Consider the following 16,207-nt stretch of genomic DNA (forward strand, 5'->3'; position numbering starts at 1 on the left):
CTCTTTGTGGGAGAGATCTGTGTTCTCCAATCAGATTACACTAACAGTCTTTCAGGGAAGGGACGTTGTCTCCCCCAGAGTCCCCAAGCCCTGGGTCAAGGCCCCTGTGGAGCAATGATGATGGCAGTGAGTGGGGAGAGGTGGCTCTGGGCTCTGCTCACCACCAAGCCTGTGGGGAGCACTCCATGTCTAGTAGAAGGATGGAGCCTCTGTTTCCTGAGGTTCAGGCAGGACACAGGGAGGACAGGAAAGCCCCGGTGGGGAGGCAGCTTTGGGTTCGTTCTGTGTACCCGCCTATCTGAGAACCCAGAGGAACTTGGATAGGCCTCAGCGAGACTGAGTCCTCCCAAGAGTGAGCGTGTTTGGGTTGAAGCTACTGTTCCTGGAGGCAGTAGCTGGGGACTCGGCATTCACTGTGGGGACGGGCAGGGTCCAGAGAGAGAGGGAGAGTAGAGGTCAGCTGATGTCCAAGTCCCTGTGGTCTTGGGGCCTCCACCTGGGATGTCCCGCTGCCCCTGGTCACCCCGCTCAGGGCTCCCATAGGCCCCCCAGCCCCTCACACAGGCACGTTCCTGCTCTCACCTACTCTTCTTTCTGGACTCTCTTTGCCCACTCATCCATCTGACTTTCAATCAACATTCAACTGATCATCTACCAGGTGCCAGGTTTTTGTTTGTTGGGGGTAGAATTCACTGAGGTACAATTTACATATTGTAAGCTCATCCCTTTTATTGTGTGAGGTTTGACAAATGTTCAACAGTGGTGTAAACACCACCATAATCAAGCTATTGAATATTTCCATCAGTATTTCCTTCCTGCTCCTTTGTCGCCAGCACTTCCTCCTCCTCCCAGCCCCTGATCTATTTTTTGTCCCTATAGTTTTGCCTTTTCCAGAATGCCATGTAAATGGAATCACGCAGCAGGCAACCTTTTGAATCTGGCATCTTTTACTCAGCATAACAGCATATGAGAGTCATTTGAGTTCTTCCGTGTATTTGTACTTGGTTCCTTTTTTATTGCCCAGTGAGTTTTATTTCCGTATGAATTGTATAGATTCCGAGTTGTATAGGTGTAGGTAATTTATTGGGGCTTCCTCAGTGGCTCGGCAGTAAAGAATCAGCCTGAGATGCAAGAGATGCAGAAGGTTCAGGTTTGATCCCTGGATTGGGAAGATCCTTTGGAGAAGGAAATGACAACGCACTCCAGTATTCCTGCCTGGAAAATCCCATGGACAGAGGAGCCTGGCGGGCTACAGTCCACAGAGTCAATAAAGAATCGGACATGACTGAAGCAACAGAGCACACAGGCGATTTATGCGTCTCCTCATCGGTTAATGAACATTTGGATCGTGTCTCGTGCTTGGCAATTATGAATAATGCCGCTGCAAACGTTCATGTGTAGGTTTTTGTGCAAAAAGGAATTTTCATTTTTCTGGGGACGATACCTCGAAGTGGGAGTACTGAGTCATAAGTGTATGTTTAGCGTTATAGGAATCTGCCAAAGTGTTATCTGGAATGGCTGTACTATTTTCAAAATAATAATAACCTTCTAAAGTCTAAACTCTAACTTGAACATCTTGACAAATGCCAGCAGGAATTCTGCTCCTAACTGAAAGCATCTCTCTTTTGGGCAAATGTAAGTCACAGAGAGTTGGACACGACTGAGCGACTGAACTGAGCTGAGCTGACTGAACTGAAGTTTCCATTTCTCTAGGTAAGTATCCAGAAGTGGGCCTGTTGGATCGTGTGTGGATTAAGTTTGTCATAAGAAGCTTCCAGACTACACTACCGCTAGTAATGTTCAAGTTTCAATTGTTCCACACCCTGACCAAGTGCCAGGTTTTGTTTTTTTTTAATGTTTCATCATGAAAATTTCCAACATCTAAGAAAGTAGAAAGAACAGTACTTTACTGAACCTCCACTTACTCATCAGCAGCCTTCAGCAACTACCTCCTTATCAGCCTTGGATCGTGTTTCCTCACCCCACCCACCACGACCCAATTATTTTTGAAGCAAATCCCAGATGTCATACCATTTTATTCATAAATATTCAATGTTACCTTTCCATGGTACTGTTATCACATCTAAAACATGCCATTATCCCAGTTAATATATATCCAGTCAGGGCTCACTTCCTGATTGTCTCCTGAATGTCATAACTTAATTTGTTTTTTTTTTTGCAACTTGGGTGTTTGAATCAGAATGCAAATAAGGTCTTCACATTGTGTTTGGTTCACATGTCTTTAAATTACTTTGCTAGGAAGTCACTTGGGATAGTTCTTCTCTTTGTGGTTATGTCACTAATTCAATGTATATATTTATTTGCTTCATTTTACTTTCATCTTTTATGAATTTATTTAAAATTTTATCTATAGTTACAAAGTCTATGATACAGAATATATTTACAAAGGTATAACTTCCATTTGTGCCCTCCTCATCCCATTCCCCCTTCCTCTAATTATTAATTTGAAAAAAATTATGCTTTATCCTTCAGTTAGGTTCAGTTCAGTTGCTCAGTCGTATCTGACTCTTTGTGACCCATGGACTGCAGCACGCCAGGCTTCCCTGTCCATTACTCAGTCCCAGAGCTTGCTCAAACTTACGTCCATCACGTCAGTGATGCCATCCAACCATCTCATCCTCTGTCATCTCCTTCTTCTCCTGCCTTCAATCTTTTCCATCATCAGGATCTTTTCCAATACATCACCTCTTTGCATCAGATGGCCAAAGTATTGGAGCTTCAGCTTCAGCATCAGTCCTTCTAATGAATATTCAGGACTGATTTCCTTTAGGATTGACTGGTTTGATCTCCTTGCAGTCCACGGGACTCTCAAGAGTCTTCTCCAACACCACAGTTCAAAAGCATCAATTCTTCAGCACTCAGCTTTCTTTATGGTCCAACTCTCACATTCATACATGACTCCTGGAAAAACTATAGCTTTGACTAGATGGACCTTTGTCAACAAAGTAATATCTCTGCTTTTTAATATGCTATCTAGGTTTGTCATAGTTTTTCTTCCCAGGAGCAAGGGTCTTTTAATTTCATGGCTGCAGTCACCATCTGCAGTGATTTTGGAGCCCAAGAAAATACAGTTTCTCACTGTTTCCATTGTTTCTCCATCTATTTGCCATGAAGTGGTGGGACCGGATGCCACGATCTTCGTTTTTTGGATGTTGCATTTTAAACCAGCTTTTTCACTCTCCTCTTTCACTTTCATCAAAAGGCTCTTTAGTTCCCCTTCGCTTTGTGCCGTAAGGGTGGTGTCATCTGCATATCTGAGCTTTATCCTTCCATTGATTTATATACGTGTACACCCATATGTGTGTGTATGTATATAAAATATGTCGATATACACATATATTCACATCCCTCCCTTCTTTTGTTAGTTAAGTGTGAGTACACAGCCACACTCTCCCCTACCTTGTTTGATTCACATTACATCTTGCCCTGCAATATCCCCCACAGTGGTCTGTTGAGAGCTCCTCTGTTCTTTATCATCAGAGGCCTCCTTTGTGTTGATAACCACAGTCCCCTGCTTATGGACATTTTCCTTCTTTCCAGCCCTTTGCTGTTACAAATAGAGTTGTAGTAAAAAACCCTGTACTTCCATCTTTTGGCGTACCAGTTGGAGTGCATTCCTAGCAGTGGAATTCCCAAGTCACAGCTTGAACATAGATGGTGATTTTGCTAGCTGTCGCCCAGTTCCCCTGCAAACAGATTGTACCATTTTGCGTTCCCATCAGCTGCACAGGGCTTGTTTCCCCATAGCTTCCGGAGCAGAATGTGTTGCCAAACTTTCAGATTTTTGCCAGTCGGATAGGTAGGAAATGGTATCTCTGAGTCATTTTGATTTGCATTTCTTTTACTTGATTGAGGTTGATCATCGTTTCATATGACTAAGGGCCATTTGGATTTCTTTTTCTGTGAACTATCTGGCAATATTTTTAGCCCATTTTTCTAGGAGGTTGTTGGTTTATTCTTTCTCTACTTTTAGAGGCTCTTTATAAATAATAGACATTAATCCCTTGAAATTTATAAATTAATATAAATTAATTATAGGACTTCCCTGTAGCTCAAATGGTAAAGAATCTGCCTGCAATGCAGGAGACCAGAGTTTGATCCCTAGGTTGGGAAGATCCCCTGGAGAAGGGAACGGCAATCCACTCCAGTATTCTTGCCTGGTGAATTCCATGGACAGAGAAGCCTGGTGGGCTACAGTCCATGAGGTCACAAAGAGCTGGACTGAGCAACTAACACACACAATCCCTTGAAAAGACCCTGATGCTGGGAAACACTGAGGGCAGGAGGAGAAGGGAGCAACAGAGGATGAGATGGTTGGATGGCATCATCGACTCAATGGACATGAGTTTGAGCAAACTCTGGAGATAGTGAAAGGCAGGAGAGCCTGGCATGCTGCAGTCCGTGGGGTCACAAAGAGCTAGATGTGACAGAGTGACTGAACAGCAATCCCTTGTCTGTGGTAAGGGTTCAAGTATTTTCTTCACTTGGTCACTGGCCTCATTTGCTCATTCATTCATCCATCAGTCTCAAGCCACCAGACGCTGGGGATGTGTTGTGAACAGAGTGGCCCTGAGTGGGTCCTTGTGACACCCGAGCCAGAACCTTGGGCTCATCCCAGCCAGTCCTTTCCCGGGCTGTCCCTTCTGCCTCCTGACCTTTCTCCTGCCACACAGTGACCACCCTTCCCGAGTCCTGCATGCTCAGGCCCTCAGCCCCTCCCAATCTGCACTCAGTGGGAGTCAGAAATGGAGTCGATCATCTCTCTGTCTCCCCTGACATGTCTGATACCTGATGAGGGAGTGAGTGAAGAAAGAACAAGTCAGTGAATGACTCTTAGGAGAATGACATAGACTCAATCCAGGAAGCCAAGAGCTTGGTTTGGCTGCAGTTCTTGTCCCTATTTTACTCCTTCCTGGAGTAGTGGTGGTGTGTACTGGCCCGGAGGATATCTCTTTCTCAGTCTTAATCCTGTTGACTTTCTTGCTTTGCTTCCTGTTAATATTTGTTTGGCTGCACCAGGTCTTATTTGTGCCACACAGGATCCTTAGCTGTGGCGTGCAAACTCTTAGTTGCAGCATGTCGGGTCTAGTTCCCTGACCAAAGATCCATCCTGGGCCCCCTGAATTGGGAACAGGAGTCGTAGCCCCTGGACCATCAGGGAAGTCCTCCTGTTGACTTTCAAATGGAAGTTTATGAGCCATCTGCTCAGGTCCAGCTGCTGAGGTACCCACTCCCTCCTCCCTCCCCTTGACCACATCACCCTGCTCTCTAAGCCTCCGTTTCCTTACATGGAAGATGAGGAAGGTGAACTTGGCTTCTACGACCCTTCTGCCTGGGGTGGGTTCTTAAGCCCATCTGGGAGCTTTCTTTACTGGGATGCTGGAGGCGCCCTCTGGTGGCCAATATTGGCCATGCAGCCCAGAAATGGACTTGGCAACCTGCATGGCCCTCTGAGTGGGTTTGTTTGTGTGTGTTTAAGTGCCCCTTTGTATTGGAATGATACACAGGAGATGTGTGACAGGCTCATGATACATACAGTTCAGAGCTTTACTAGATCTCTGATGAAAATGCAGAGAGAGAGGTGAGACCATTTAAAGGAAATGCAAAAGCTGGCAAAAACTTTCTGGCATCTGCTGGGGACACCTATGATTGCAGAATGCCTTGGGGCATCTATCTCACTCTTACACATTGAGAACATTACTCCTGTGCTCAAAATCTCATCCTGGTTCCTCTGCAGAACAAGGTAGATATCAAACTCCTGACCAAGGGCATTTAGGGCCTTCAGAAGCTGATCCCTACTTGTTACCTATGGCCCCATTTTCCACTCTTGTCCTTCTTTCCTGCCCCACTCCAGGCAAGCTACCTACCCCATTCCCATCTCCTAGTCTCTTCTCATGCTGCTTCTTCCCCCCAGAGTGTCCTGACTTCTCCCTTAGTCACCACACCATCTTTCAAAACTTGGCTAAATGCAACCTCCTCTAGGAAGACCTCCTGGGTTTTTCCATTTGGGTCTGAGCTTTCTTTCCACTGAACTCCCCAGTAACTACATCTGTCTCCTGATATACAGACAATTAGTGTTTATCTAGGTAACTCGGGTTGAAGATGTCCAGTTGAGTAGCCCCTCCTGTAGGATTGATTCCATGTCTGCTCCTTATCTGAGTCTTTCTAAACACGGAACCTTCCCCATTGGCATACAAGCTGCAAAGCCCTGACTCCCATCCTGTCTTGCATCTCCTCTGAGCTCTTGGCTTTAGCCGGAAGAGTCTTCTCTTGTGGAAGGAGGTTTGGTGGTAGAGGAGAAAGATGCGAGCCTTGGGCCAGACTCCTGTTGGACCCTGCCCTTCAGAAGGCAGATGGCTGCCCAGTGCACAGGCTCTAGCTGCTGAGCTGTGTGTGTGGGAGGCTCGTCTCTGGGTGCCCAGAATAAAGCATCAGATCCATGTCAGTGCCCGGCTCTTTCCATGTCAGTGCCCGGCTCTTTCCTTCAAGGACAGAAGTCATAACTGGAGCCATTGCAGGCAGATTCTTTACTGTCTGAACCACCAGGGAAGCCCACGGTGTTCGTTCCTCAGTCGTGTCTGACTCTTTGTGACACTGGACTGTAGTCTACTAGGCTCCTCTGTCCATGGAATTCTCCAGGCAAGAATACTGGAATGGTAGCCATTCCCTTCTCTGGAGGATCTCCTCCACCCAGGGATTAAAGCTGGGTCTCCCACATTGCAGGCAGATTCATTATTGACTGAGCCATCAGGGAAGCCCCCTGGCACTAATATTCCTGATTAATTGTGAAGTCTGCTTATGTCGGTTTGTTGTGCTCTCTAACATGAAATTCTCATATAATCCATTTGTAGATGAGGAAACAGAGGATCAGAGAGGCTGAGTAACTTGCTCAAGGTCACAGAACTCTGAGTATGAATGCTCAGTCTCTGATTTCCAGGTATCTCCAAATCCTGGCAGTTCCTGGAATGTTCTGCTGTCACTGTGTCTTGCACATAGTAGGTGCGTGATGAATTCCTGGATAATAAAACACGGACATAATGTCTGTATAACTATCCCTTTCTGGTAGTATTCCAGTCTGCCTCAGGCCTCTGTGTGTGTGCCCCAGAACTGGGATTGTCCAACAGGGGCATGGCTCTGGGGCTGAAGGGATAGTGATGCCTGGGACCCAGGAGAAGTGAATTCCCTGCATCTGGGTTTTAGGGGGAATAGGTCCTGGGCTTGGCACACATTGGCACCTGCTGGCCCACTGGGTGTGCTGGAAAGCTGTGTGTGCTGGGCTGCAGGGGGTCCCTCTCTCTCAGTTTTAATACTACTGACTATCAAACTGAAGTTTGAGAGCTGTCTGCTCATGTCCAGCTGTTGAGGTGGTCTTCCCTCCCCTTGACCACATCATCCTCTTCTCTGAGCCTCAGTTTTCCTACGTGTAAAATGGTCTTTAAGGCCCAGAGTGGAGCTGCTGAAGCCATCGGTCAGTTATGTTCCCCAGGTATAAATCTGAAAGGACCCTTGTCATGGCCACTGTACTGGCCTCCCTGATACTCCTGTCCCCAACCTGGCCTGGAGGATGGCCCCAGGGGCCACAGCTGGAGGGAAGGAGAACTGGGGCCGCTGGAAACCCAGGAGAGGAGCTGATTGGCCCAACCCGGGTCGGGTGTCTTCTTCTGGTCCAATCAGCTATGGCCAGGGGGTGGAGCCACATGCCGTCTATTCAGCAGGGCCTTGGAGCCTGCTTTCTGAACTGCAGGTGCCCATCGTGGTTCAAGCGCACTGGCAGGGCAGGTGAGGGAGTGCAGGGTGTTGGTGGCATTCTCTTGCTGACGGTGTCAGTGTGACACAGCTGGTGGCCCCATGGGGCCAGGAGCTGGACTTGAAAGGCTCTATGCCTACCCGATGGCCAATCCCCAGGACAGGAACTTGGGGATCTGTCTTCCCGTTAGCTTGGGACCCCAAGTAGGCAGGGAGCACTGAGGTTCAACAGCCCTGCATGTAGTCTTGGGTTTGGGTCCAGCTCTTCTACTCTCTTGAGCAAGTCGCTTCTCTCCTCTGGCCTCAGTTCCCTCATCTGCCCAATGGGTGTCATCATGAGCTGGTGGGGAAGAGACTGTGTGGTATGGAGGTTTGGGGCTCAGTGTTCAAGCTGACTTGAATCCAGTTTCTCCAGTTACTTGCTCTATGACCTTGGGAAAGTTACTCAATCTCGTGAAGCCTCAATTTTCCCATCTATAAAGTGGGGATGAAGAAGAATCTCTCTCTTTGATTCTTCAAATGGTAATGTGAGACTGCTATATTTTAAATGGATAGGCAACAAGAACCTAATGTATAGCATATGAAACTCTGCTCAGTGTTATGTGGCAGCCTGGTTGGGAGAGGGGTCTGGGGGAGAGTGGATACATGTATATATGTGTATGGTTGAATCCCTTCGCTGTTCACCTGAAACCATCACAACATTGTTAACCAGCTATACCCCAATACAAAATAAAAAGTTTTTGAAAAGGCAATGTGCTGTGTACCAGCTGGGGTACACTCACTCATCTCTTATCCTCTCCTCTTTCCTGGCTCCAGTCCTCACAGCTCCCTGGCTAATGAGTCAAGCAGTGATGGAGTCAGGCCCACAGTGGGGGTTCAACCATACAAGAAGAGTGATGTTGTGCTGCAGACCTCTTGCCTGGGTGGCCTCAACCTTGTCCAGTGTTTATGGAGTACTTCCTTCCTGGCAGCTAAGTCCTGTCCCTGAGGGGTTCTCAGGCACTCCTGCACAGGGCAGGCTGCATCCTTCTTTGTGCAGGCTCACTGCAGGCTTGAGACGAGCCTGTCTTGGATGTCTGGACATCTGGATATCAATCCAGTCTTTGCTGCTCAATCCCTGTGTGGCCCCCCACACTAAATAAAGATTCCATGAGCTGGGGAGGGAGGAGACTCATAGGAGAAGTGAGAAGAGAAGACAGATATCCCAGTTAGGTCTGGGGAGTCCAAGCATGAAAAGGCCTTGGCCTCTGGGGCAGATGAGGAGCTGGGAGGGGCCTGGACCTCCTTGTGCCATGACAGGTGCTGGAGTGGAAGCAGAAGTCACCCGGTGGGTATGCCCAGGCAGGTGGGCCTGATGTGTCCTCACAGAGCTCCCAGGAGCAGCAGAAGGCCTCTGTGTGCCCACGAATATTTCCACAGCCTGGAGAGGTGTGAACCTAGCAGCATGCATCTGATAGGCACAGGAGTGTGGTATAGGTGAGGTACAGAAGGCGGGAGGACCCGGAGAGGCTGAGGGATGCCCAGAGGGAGGCCATGTATGGTCCATGGACACCAGTGCCTGATGTCCAGACCTCTTGGGGGAGGACAGCAAGGCAGATCCCCAAGAACTGAATCTGCCTCGTGTTCCCCCTCCCCTGCCTCAGCACCGCATAATCACCACCCCAACTCAAGAACTGAGACGTAGTCTTGACTAAGATGACCTGTCCTCCATCCAAGTGACATGAGGGCTCAAAATAGAAATACAATTCAGTTAGATAAGGAAAGTTCTGTTTATCATGTACCTTGGTTTGTAGTCTTTGTACCTGCCGCCCAGGGATAAAGGGGGCGTGATACAGGTTTGAACAGGTGAGAAGAGGTAGCTTTCAAAGATAAACCAACATCAGTCTTTACATCTGTAAGGCTGGGCCACAAAACTCCCGCAGATTACCAGGGTAAAGATTTGTGATTCATGTCTTTGCCCCAGTCAAGATGCCATTAATTCTGGGGGCGCATGAAGACTGAACAAAGACTCCCCTGATGGTCCAGTGGTTAGGACTTTGCCTTCCAATGAAGAGAGTGTGGGTTCAATCCCTGGTCAGGGAGCTCAGATCCCGCATGCTTCATGGCCAAAATAACAAAAAAAACCAGTAGCAATATTGTATCAAATTCAATAAAGACTTTAAAAATGGCCACATTAAAAAAAAATCTGAAAAAAAAAAAAAAAGACTGAACAAAATACTCATACCAAATGAAACTGGGGTTAGAAGACAGATTTCAAGATACAGGATGAAAAGATATATAAGGAATATTTGATGTATAAGAAGAAATGACTACATGTAGCTAAATCGAAATGGATGATGATGTGATAATAATTTGTAATTTGTAAAGTAGGAATTCTTGAAACAAAGCCATTCTATAAGGGAAAACTTACTAAGTCAGAAATGAAATAAAGTCTGCAGTGTCCAGTGGGGTAGCCACTAGTCATAGGTGGCTTTTTACATTTAAATTCATTAAAATTAAATACAATCAGGTATTCAGTTCTTCAGTTGCACTAGCCACTTTTCATGTGTTTCATGGCCACATGGGTAGTGGCTGCTGGACTGGACATTGGGTATAGAACATTTCCAATATTGCAGAAAATTCTTTTGGACATCGTTGGTCTAAACTATTAGCAAATCCTTGGAAAGGAGAGGATGTTTTGGAGAGTAGAGAATAAAAGTGTTCTAAAGATCTTCTAGGACTTCGCTGGTGGTCCAGTGGTTAAGAGTCCACTTGCCAATGCAAGGGACACAGGTTTGATCCCTGCTCTGGGGCAGTTCCACATGTCACAGGGCAGCTAAGCCCGTGTGCCATAACGACTGAAGCCCATGAGCCTGAGAGCCTGTGCTCCACGACAAGAGGAGCCACTGCATGAGAAGCCCACACACTGCAAGTGGAGAGTAGCCCCCTCCCCTCCCCCAGCATCAACTAGAGAAAGGCCTGGGCTTAGCGATGGAGACCCAGTGCAGCCATGTATAAAAGAGCTCTTTTAAAAGGCCAGGGGAGAAGTAAATGGGCAAAACCAGCAGCAAAACTGAAAAGCAGAGTAGAAGTTCTGAATAAGCAAATGATGACGGTGGTGAAGCAATTTGACATAAGGAATAAAGAGAAAGTTGACCAAGCCAGGGAGAGGGAGAAAAATATAATCAGTAGCAAATATGAAACTAGCTGGGAGAAATAAAACCAAGGTCATTAACTATTGCAATAGCTGTGATCTGGGGGAATTCCCCTATCAGAAGTCAAAGATGTCATTTCCAATAGCTATATATAGAGAAATTCCCTGGGATATAACACGTAAAATGCTGAATAAATTTTTAAAAATACTTTGCAAAGACATAGCTTCAGTTCAGTCACTCAGTCGTGTCCAACTCTTTGTGACCCCATGATTCACAGCACACCAGGCCTCCCTGTCCATCACCAACTCCCGGAGTTCACCCAAACTCATGTCCATTGAGTCGGTGATGCCATCCAGCCATCTTATCCTCTGTCGTCCCCTTGCCTCCTTCCCCCAATCCCTCCCAGCATCAGAGTCTTTTCCAATGAGTCAACTCTTCACATGAGGTGGCCAAAGTATTGGAGTTTCAGCTTTAGCATCAGTCCTTCCAAAGAACACCCAGGACTGATCTCCTTAGATGACAGAAAATAAGGGAAATGTCAAAGTTCAGAAGCATCAGGAAATCTTGAATCCACAGAGGTTTTGGAGCCGATGTATCTGCCTATCTCTGGTGACCCAAAGTCTGGCTTTAACAGGCTACACAGCTTAGGGAAGAGAAGATAATTCTTGGGACCCAACCAAAGTGAGAAAGTAAGCTCCTGCATAAGCCTAGGATCCCAAAGGGCTAGAAAACTAGGAAAAATATTATCTACAGAGATTTGTCTGCCTCTGTCTTCACTGGGGTTGGAGCAGAGGAGAGAAGAGTCTTCCCTGAGAATCTCCAGGACAAGACTAGTTTCAGGGGTGTATGGCGCCAGCATCGCGCTGCCCATATTGCTCCCTGTGCTCCCCTCCTCCAAAAAAAACTAAATACATGCATTTTAAAGTGTTCCCCAGATGCCTGACGAAGTAATTGCAAATGCTCCCTGGAGAAACACACTTTAAATCTAGGCTTCAAAGAATTCACACAGATAAACTTCTGAGGAACAGAAGGTCATACTAAAACCATTAAATAGAAGCTACATGAAATGAGAGTCAGCAGAAACAACACTGCTGAATCAGACCAACAACAACTGAAGATATTAGAATTATCTGTTACAAAGTATGAAGTAATTATGTGGAGTTTGCTTAAGAAATTAGAGATGATTGAATCTATGACCAAAGAATGGGAGTAGCAAAAGTGATCAGATGAATCTGAAAAAGAACCAAATAGAACCTCTAGAAGTGACAGATATAATTGAAATTAAAACCCAATGGTTAATACAACATTGTAAATCAACTATAACTGGATAAAATATATTTTTAAAAGAAACCCAATGGATGGCAGACTAGTCCTGGGAAAGATGGAGTAAATATACTCTACCTGTCTCCTATGGAATGCAGTTATAAGCCCTGGATAGAATGTATGGACCAACTATTTGAGAACTTAAAAGGTAAGTGAAAAAAGTGAAAGTCACTCAGTCGTGCCCGACTCTGCGACCCCATGGACTGTAGCCCACCAGGCTCCTCTGTCCTTGGGGGTTCTCCAGGCAAGAATACTGGAGTGGGTTGCCATTTCCTTCTCCAGGGGATCTTCCCAACCCAGAGATCAAACTCAGGTCTCCCGCATTGTAGGCAGATTCTTTACCATCTGAGCCACCAGGAAAGCCCCAAATATTTATTTTATTGGGCCATACCAGGTCTTAGTTGCAGCATGTGGGATCTAGTTTCCTGATCAGGGATCAATCCCCGGGCCCCAGGCATTGGGAATGCAGAGTCTTAGCCACTGGACCAAAGGGAAGTCCCAAGGTAATTGATATCCAATAGATTAGAGAAGGAAACAAGAGTTTGAAGTACAAGTGAACTGGGGTGAGTATCGCATTTTTCTTCCCTCCAGTGTTGCCTGGCCTGCACTCAGAGGCAGACTGGAAGGGTGTACCAGGTACAGACAGAACAGCTTCAAGATAGAGCTCTCTTTCTGGCCTGAGGAGTAGGAAAGGGCCTCCTAAGGATATGAGGGAGAGTTTTCCTGTTTGTTCCTTTTCGTTTTTCTCCCAAGGTCTGCCATCCTAGCCTCCAGGCAGTCTTGCGGTGGTGGTAGCGGCAATGGTGATGACATCATCAGTCAAGAGGGCACCCAAAATTCTGAGAGAAGGAAAACCCTCTCTCTACCAGAAGACCTGCGAACACAAGTGAAAGGAGTGAAAGTGAAAGCCACTCAGTTGTGTCCGACTCTTTGTGACCCCATGGACTATACAGTCCATGGAATTCTCCAGGCCAGAATACTGGAGTGGGTAGCCCTTCCCTGCTCCAGAGGATCTTCCCACCCAGGGATCGAACCCAGGTCTCCCGCACTGCAGACAGGTTCTTTACCAGCTGAGCTGCCAGGGAAGCCCAAGAATGCTGGAGTGGGTAGCCTATCCCTTCTCCAGGGGATCTTCCCAACCCAGGAATCGAACCGGGGTCTCCTGCATTGCAGGTGGATTCTTTACCAACTGAGCCATCAGGGAAGACCTCAGGCAAACTGTTTTTGCTTCCCGCCACCCCTACTCTCTGTCCTCCCATTGCTTCGCCCCAGATGCAGATGCCGTCATAGGAAGTACATAGCAGAACTGGGAACCTAAAGTCCCAGATTTCTGGCTGGAGGATGAGGAAGGAAGCCCCCATGGATTTAGAAAGTGTTGGGTGATTGAGAGAAGAGAGCACAAGTAAGTGATCCTATAACTTTGTGTATGAACTTCTGGGATCACCTCCAAACTGTGGATGCATGGAAATGATCCTAAACAGAATGTGAAAGGTTTTGAGAACTGAACCATGGGGCAGACTGCCACCCAGGTCCCAGACGGGTCAATGATGTTGCACGTGTAGGACACACTTGAGCAACACTGCAAAAGGCTTTGGAAACTCAACCGATATTGGAACCAGAGCCCAGAAAGGGGGTTGAAATGTATGGCCTGAATCTAGTCTAGATAAATTATATGTATATAATATTACAATATAGATTTATATTATATATGTTATAAATATTATATATTTTATATAATATATATACACATACATATATATATGTATGTGTGTATCAACATTCTCCTTGATAAACAAAACCCAGAGTCACATAACATGGTATGTAAAATGTCCAGAATACAATCTAAAATGACTTAGGATATAAAGAATGAGAAAAATTTCAATTCTCAGTTAAAAGGCAATCAATAAATATGAACCCTGAGAAAACACAGATGTTGAAATGATCACACAAAGACTTTAAAGTATCTACTATAAGAAGTAAGGGGGACGTCCTTGGTGGTACAGTGGATATGAATCTGCCTGCCAATGCAGGGGACACAGGTTCGATCCCTGGTCTGGAAAGAGTCTACAAGCCCGTAGAGGAGCAACTGGGCCTGTGTGCAGCAACTGCTGAGCCCCAGTGCTGCAACAACTGAAGCCCGTGCTCCTAGAGCCTGTGTCCGCAACGAGGAGTGGCCCCTGCTCACCACAAATAGAGAAAGCCCACATGCAGCAATGAAAACTGGGCACAACCAAAAATAATAAAAATTACAGATGGAAGGGCGAGCGCTCTTGAGTGAAAAGATAGACCGTCTCAACAAAGAAATAGAAGATATGAAGAGGAGCCAAATGGAAATTACAGGACTGAAAAATTCAATGACCAAAAATTTTAAATAACTGGATGGATGGGCCTAAAGATTATCATCCTAAGCGAAGTAAGTGAGAAAGAGAAAGAGAAATACCATCGTGATATCACTTATACATGAAATCTAAAATACAACACAAATGAACGTAGCTACCAAACAGAAGCTGACTCACAGACTTGCAGTTGCCGAGGGGGAGCGGGGAGAGGAGAGGGTAAGAATGGGATTTGGGGTTAGCAGATTCAAACTGCTACGTGTAGATAAGCAACAAGGTCTTGCTCTACAGCACTGGAAACTATATTCAATATCTTGTGATAAACCATAATGGAAAAGAATGTGAAAAAAATATATGTATAACTAGGTCACTTTGCTATACAGCATGAATTAACATTATAAGTCAACTATACTTCAGTAAAATTTAAAAAATAAAATAACTAGATGGGCTCAATAGCAGCAGAATAGAGATGACAGAAAAGTTAGTCATCTTGAAGATATATCAATAGAAATTGTTCAATCTGAACAACGAAGAGAAAAAAGATTGAAAAAATTGAACAGAGTCTCAGGAACCTATGTTCAGTTCAGTTTAATCACTCAGTCATGTCCGACTCTTTGCGACCCCGTGGACTGCAGCATGCCAGGCTTCCCTGTCCATCACCAACTCCCGGAGCTCACTCAAACTCATGTCCATTGAGTCCGTGATGCCATCCAACCATCTCATCCTCTGTTGTCCCCTTCTCCTCCCGCCCTTAGTCTTTCCCCGCATCAGCATCTTTCCCAATGAGTCAGTTCTGCTCATCAGGAGGCCAAGGTATTGGAGCTTCAGCATCAGTCCTTCCAGTGAATATTCAGGAGTGATTTCCTTTAGGATGGACTGGTTTGATCTCCTTGCAATCCAAGGAACTCTCAAGAGTCTTCTCCAAGATGCATGGACCACAAGAACCTGTGGGACAATACCAAAGAGTCAAACATTCATGTCATTTTTCAGTCCTAGAAAGAGTGGAGTAAGAGTGCAGTTCAGGAAGTAATAATTGAAAAATACTTGCTGAATATTTTGCAAATGTTTAGGTTTAAGAAACTCAACAAATCTCAAACAGGATAAACTCAAAGAAATCACCTCCTAGATATATGAGAATCAAAGTTCTTTAAAAACAAAGAAAAAGACCTTGAAATTAGAGAGAAAAGCACCTTATCTGTAGCAGAACATTTATTTGACTGTTGATATCTCATCAGAAACTATAGGGACAAAAAGGAAGTAAAACAACTGTTTTTAAAAATTGAGGCATAGTTAATTTACAGTGTAGTACTTTCAAGTGTGTAGCAAAGCGATTCAGTTGTATGTGTGTGTGTATTATTTTTCAGATACTTTTCTGTAATAGGTTATCATAAGATATTAAGTATAGTTCCCTGTGCTATACAGTAGGTCCTTGCTGTTTGCCTATTTTATATATTGTAGTGTGTATATGTTAATCCCAAATTCCTAATTTATCTCTTTCCCCCTACCCCTCTATCCCCTTTGGTAGCCATAAATTTGTTTTCTATGTCTGTGAGTCTATTTCAGTTTTGTAAATAAGTTCATTTGTATCATTTTTGAAGTGCTGAAAGAGATGAACCACTAACCCAGCTTATCCAGTGAAAACATCCT

At 45.5% G+C, this 16,207-nt stretch overlaps 1 long non-coding RNA gene across 4 annotated transcripts in view; it reads left to right on the forward strand.

The window, feature by feature from the left end:
• The window catches only part of LOC129620927 (uncharacterized), an 89,084-nt gene that overhangs the window by 23,396 nt on the left and 49,481 nt on the right, over positions 1-16,207 (forward strand). For 3 of the 4 annotated variants that reach the window (XR_008698866.1, XR_008698865.1, XR_008698864.1), the window contains one exon: positions 1,641-1,713. The exons of the other annotated variant lie outside the window; for it this stretch is intronic. This is a non-coding gene — a long non-coding RNA (uncharacterized LOC129620927). The remainder of the gene's footprint in view (positions 1-1,640; positions 1,714-16,207) is intronic. 4 annotated transcript variants of the gene reach the window in all.

Source organism: Bubalus kerabau, chromosome 10 (genome assembly GCF_029407905.1).
Source record: "Bubalus kerabau isolate K-KA32 ecotype Philippines breed swamp buffalo chromosome 10, PCC_UOA_SB_1v2, whole genome shotgun sequence".
Taxonomy (NCBI): Eukaryota; Metazoa; Chordata; class Mammalia; order Artiodactyla; family Bovidae; genus Bubalus; species Bubalus kerabau.